The sequence below is a fragment of the Bolinopsis microptera genome, chromosome 6, assembly GCF_026151205.1.
Source record: "Bolinopsis microptera isolate Bmic1 chromosome 6, MBARI_Bmic_1.0, whole genome shotgun sequence".
NCBI lineage: Eukaryota > Metazoa > Ctenophora > Tentaculata > Lobata > Bolinopsidae > Bolinopsis > Bolinopsis microptera.
Window position 1 is genome coordinate 7,415,952 of NC_087077.1, and position 6,074 is coordinate 7,422,025.

Here is a 6,074-nt window from a genome sequence, read left to right on the forward strand (position 1 = left end):
AACTACCCTGTTTTTTTCTTAGTCGCAAATCTGGTGGCAATTTTTCAGTCTAGTAAAGATTTTTGAAGATCAGATTATTTTGGTGTTATATTTATAAGTATCATGGTTGCTAGTGCTTGGCCTCTGTACTTATAATCTAATTAATTAATTAACCAGGGACGTTATTACTATTTAAATGTTTATATTACGTTTCACATCACGTATCCGGTATATAATATAATCTTGCGCACTTCTCGTTGCTATTACTGCAGACTGCATCAAATTTTAGTTTATATATTCCCTCTTACATTGAAACGTCGAGACCTTTATTGAAAATACAGTTTTATTTGTCGCACCAACGTGAATACAAGCGATTTAGGACAATAATCACTCTTACTTGATTAATACTTTTTATTAATTTATAAACACGGTGAATAACGAATGGAAATAATCTGACTTGTAGTTATTCACGAAATAAATGAAATGAAATAAATTTAAATCTAAAATGTTGCATCATACATCGCAAATTTGATAAAACTTTATCCATACTGTCCGGAAGATGGCGTCCGGGATTTAGTTTCCAATACAATGAGGGCCAAGTAAAGGAAGGATCTAAATCAATGATTAGTCAGTATCAATAGATGTTGATTTTGGTGGGGAGGTGGAGTGACACGTGTCAGTTGATGTGAAAGATTAAATTGATATATTGCTGTCAACTCTCCGCCAGAATCCACATCTATAATAATTTAACGCCATCCCCCACTGATAATTTCTTAGCAGCAGCTGGGTCCCTTTAGGTTCAACTCCAGAGCCTTTATATTCTAACTTGCTTCAGTCCAGTATAAAATCCTTTAGAGCTGTAGAATGGGATGGGGTCACTTCAGATGGATCTTAATGGTCGTCATGTGGTTAACCCCGACTTGAAGTAGAAATAAACACCGCCCAGTACCGCCGTAACAATTACAATCAACCCCACAACTATTCCAACTATCAGCCACACGCTGTGCCCCTTTGCTGAAACAATTGGAATAATATCAGGATATTTATAATAAAGGGAATATTTACTTCTAGTCACAAACACTATCTGACCAGAATAAAAACGTGACCAAAGTTCTTAAATAATTTCGGTCCATTTTATAAGTTTGTTAAATTTGCTGTAAATTTGCTATTTTGTAAAAGTTTCAAATCAAATCTTAAGTTGTTGACTGTAGTATCAAGAACCCTTATTTAACTTGCTATTTTGCGGATCAACATCCAGGGATCTGTATATTAATATACTCGTAGGGGACTAAGGAGGGGTGAGATCCATGAAAATATCACCCTCCCTGGATTGTTTGAAGATTGCGTCATAGTACATATAGCGTTATCACTATCTCCATAGCTCAATTAATTGGAAGGAATGACTAAATTTCCAACCTGGTTCGCATACAGGATCAGACTGGAAATGAAAAGTTATCCCTTTCAAACACGTGAGGTGTAAACTTCCGTGCAGCACCAAATCGTCGTCTCTACATTTCACTAGCACTGTGTTACCTGCTGCAATGGGGAAAGTGGTGGGGTTTCCCACGGTCAGGTAAGTTTTATCTGGCGGCAATCCTGTACAATCCTCTGCGGATGGATTGTTGTAAAATTCATTGAAACATGAACAGTCACGGTTAGTGTTATTTTAGCTAACTCAACTACTCAAGTTAGAGTTAACTTGGACCTATCTCGGAGCCATCCACAATCATATAAATTAAATTAAATATCAAAGCTAAGGTACATCCGATCATCCAAACCTGATATGACTGATCGCTGCAAGAACTGTAAACCAACGATCAACACCCCGATTAACATCACAACTCCCTTCCTGTGAACAGCAAAAACAGAGCTCTTTCACGCAAGACAAAGAGGATGATACACAATGAGACCTGTGCGGGTGGCTAGGCTGTGTAATTTGGTTAGAGAGCCCAATAAGCTCCTTTGCAAATGGTGTAGTAGATACACAATGGTTGTGTGGCGGGCTATAACACAAGCACTCTGTGTGTGAGCAAGGAAAAAAGGAGGGTGTGGTAATGGTGCTACCTTCATGCTCTCTCTCCCTCTCTCACACACACTCTCTATGTCCCTCTATGTCCCTCTCTCTCTCTCTCTCTCTCTCTCTCTCTCTCTCTCTCTCTCTCTCTCTCTCTCTCTCTCTCTCTCTCTCTCTCTCTCTCTCTCTCTCTCTCTCTCTCTCTCTCTCTCTCTCTCTCTCTCTCTCTCTCTCTCTCTCTCTCTCTCTCTCTCTCTCTCTCTCTCTCTCTCTCTCTCTCTCTCTCTCTCTCTCTCTCTCTCTCTCTCTCTCTCTCTCTCTCTCTCTCTCTCTCTCTCTCTCTCTCTCTCTCTCTCTCTCTCTCTCTCTCTCTCTCTCTCTCTCTCTCTCTCTCTCTCTCTCTCTCTCTCTCTCTCTCTCTCTCTCTCTCTCTCCCTCTCTCTCTCTCTCTCTCTCTCTCTCTCTTCTCTCTCTCTCTCTCTCTCTGTCTCTATAAGTTAGACTACATTCATAAGGAGATAATTGGTTATTAACTGGCGATTATGTGTGAGTACTGAGTTCTATAAGAATATGAAGATGGAGTGTGTACAATACAATTAAGTCATTATCTTAGATTTGCATTAACATTAAAAATTTGCATTAATGTGCATTAATAAGTCATTAAATAATGAATAGTGATCTAAATTGGGATTTTTCAGCCGTTCGCGTTATACTGTATGTACTATGTATAATAAACCATATCATCGAATCAGATGCAGATCAAGTTTATCGGAGAACCAAGAAAGTATATTCTTGCTCAAGGAAATGTGTCCTTCCTGAATTTGGATAATATCTCCTGGCTCCATTCACTGTCGGAACAGTAAGAAGAAAACCAAACTTCACTTCATCTGAGCGATCCTCTCCGGACTTATCTCCGGACTATTAACCCAACGAAACTTAACTAAACATAGCTCTGTCTGGTCGTCTGGAGCTAATGTTGTTTGTAAATTATTATCAATTATGATTATGATAATCATGGTTATCACCTTTGTAAATTCACCTTTGTAAATTCTTTAAATGCTAAGTATACATTGTGCTGAATAAAGTAATTTAAGGAGTCTAAAATAGTTCACATTGGCCGATTGATACAAAATCTATACTATAACTATTCAACCATTGATTAATCGCTTTATTTAAAGCTTTCATTCTCTCTCTAAAAACTTAAAGAGAGGAGTGCACCTCAAAATTTTAGTTTTTCTCTTTTTGTTTAACTCACTACCCTTGTAGTTTGTACCCCTTATCTTATTTTAGTATATTTTACCTTTATGTACATTCACAACAGCACTACGATATCAGGATGATTCTGTACTTGGTTGGTCATCTCGTGGAAACTATTGCTGCAAACAATGGTAAGTTCTTATCCTAATATCTTATCTTATCAATGGTAAGCATTTTAAAATTTTAAAAATAGTAATATACTTAAGTATATTACTATTTTTAAAATTTTAAATTAATATTGACAATTAATAATAAGTTATTATTAACCATCAATATTAATTGTTAATGTTAATGGACAGTATTGGGGATCTAAAAACTCCTGCGATAAATTGAAGTTCCCAGTACACAGTAATTCTTTGGTTCCTATTAGGGCTTCAATATCCGGTTCCGGCTCCGGGTCCGGGTCCGGCTCCGGTTTCAAAAAGTTTTACCAGATTTTTTGCCGGATATTTCATTTTTAAAACGTATTTTCAAAATCTTGAAATGCGTATATTTCGTCAAATTTTAACTCGAATCCCTAAAAATCAAAACTTTTTTCACAAGACTTTGAAAAACAAATATTTTTGGCTAATAATGAACAGGGTAGCATGAAACGTGGAGAAAGGTGGTTTTCAGAAAAACTTCGAAAAAATTTTGACTTAAAAAATGTTCGGTCCGACTCATTCTCGATACGTACCTCCAGTATCGAGAGCTCCCGCTTCCGAGCTCGTGTTGCAAAGGGGAGGCCTGCCTTCCGAGATCGCATTAAGTACAGGGGTAGCCTGGAGTCCAAAATTGTGTATGGAGGGGTGGGTGCCGACTTTGAAAAACCCCTAAAAATATTTTCGGCTAATAATGAACAGGGTAGCATGAAACGTGGAGAAAGGTGGTTTTCAGAAAAACTTCGAAAAAATTTTGACTTAAAAAATGTTGGGTCCGAATCATTCTCGATACGTACCTCCCGTAAACACCATACTACTCAGAGGAATGCGGAACCCCGTATGCACGTTGCAACAACTGCTCAGTCAACTTGCAGCTTGCTGCTTGCCTATCAGAATTTCAATTATGACTTTCATTTGGTTGAAAATTGAACGAAAATTAGCTAAAAATTATTCGAAAATTTAGGTTAACACTATCTTATTGTGTAATTCCACATGATAATGACAAATATCTAAAAATAAGGATATAAATTTAAATTTTCCGGCAAGTTCCGGCTGCCTTATATTTTACCCTCCAAACACCGGTTTTGGTCCGGCAGAATCCGGCTAACCAGATAGTAAATTGATATCCGGCAAGATCCGGTCCGGCAGCCAAAAGCCCATTCCGGTCGGTTCCTAGTCCCGATACGTCGGAGTTTTAAAGCTGACTCCATGAAAGCAGGATGGACAGCAGTAGAACATGATGTTGTGATACCTTACCCTGACTTCAAGTCATTTCACATGGAGATAAGAACCAACAGTGAAATTGGAAGTGGAGATCAGATTTCTGTGTCTCAAGGACAACACGCAGGAGGAGTGAACATAGCATTCGAAACCACTCCCAAATACAAACTTTGGTACTGCTGGAAAGTTGGAACTCAGTTCCAAATACCCTTACCCGAGGTTACTGACAAGATATGGAAAATAAACATAACACGGTTGACTGATCATGGCCTGGGTTTGGGAACTAAAGGAGCCAGGGTTATTATACACTGTAACGATGTGGAAGTGGTTGACGTCATGCTTAACACCATAAATTGCCATTACATTCACTGGATGAAACCGTGGATGGAGAGGTTGCAGAGATATATTTCCACCCCTTCGACACAGCCTCAGATTATTACAGACTGTCTCGACAAGGTAACTATAAATGTATAATTAGCTGTGTGGAAAGTAAATGGCTCTAATTTTTTTTGACAAATGAAATTTCCACTTAATTTTTGCATATTTAGGTAATGAAAATATATACTTTTTATAATAATACAATTAAAATACTTAATAATTAATAATTTGCTCAACCCATCGTCCTTTATTAGCTAGGACCTATTGATAACGTGTAAGACAATTGTCTAGGCCGACCTTGACTGTATTATGGGGGCAGGGGGGTCTTCATGGAAATTTTCTCAAAATCGACTTTTTAGTTAGTTGTTTCTGATAGAGGGGAGTAATATCTATCAGATGCTTTTGATGCCGTGGAAAAATATCGTTCCTAGCCGAAATTATTGCCGGTCAAAGGTCAGCGCGTGTGTGGTAATTGTATTGCGCGAGCGATTTTTGATCGCGTGCCCTGAAAATCGAGTCTAAAAATCTATTTTCTCCTACATTTTTTGAGCAATCACCCTGAAACTTTCAGTATATGTTCTAAGGATCATTTAGAAGAGATGAGCCAGACAGAATTTTGAGATAGGCCTTTAAAAAATTTTTATTCGATTTTGAAAATCTTGGACCTCGTTTTTTGATGATTTTTTGAGGTCCACGATTTTCAAAATCGAATAAAATTTTTTAAAAGGCCTATCTCAAAATTTGTCTGGCTCATCTCTTTTAAATGATCCCTAGAACATATCCTGAAAGTTTCAGGGTGATTGCTTTAAAAATGTAGGAGAATATAGATTTTTAGACTCGATTTTCAGGGCACACGATTTGAGAACACCATTAGGACGAATTTAAGATTTTTTGGAAAACTGCCAAAAATCAACCAAATTATGAGTTAGAATCAAATGAGAGGCAAGAATGAAATATGTAAAGTTTATGAACTGATAGCAATTCACCTTTCAAAATTTGCTCCTTCATAAAAAAAATTATCGATATTTTTACTTTCCACACACTATTTTCAACTCACCCTGTAAATGTATAATTAACTTACGAAG

The 6,074-nt window shown here is 37.3% G+C and overlaps 1 long non-coding RNA gene across 1 annotated transcript; it reads right to left on the reverse strand.

Annotated features, from left to right (window-relative positions):
• Positions 1-376: 376 nt before the first annotated feature.
• LOC134817266 (uncharacterized) lies at positions 377-1,910 on the reverse strand. The gene is made up of 3 exons (XR_010160503.1): positions 1,758-1,910; positions 1,396-1,587; positions 377-993 (listed from the first exon to the last, which is right to left on the reverse strand). It is a non-coding gene; the product is annotated as an uncharacterized LOC134817266 (long non-coding RNA).
• Between the last annotated feature and the right edge of the window lie 4,164 nt (positions 1,911-6,074).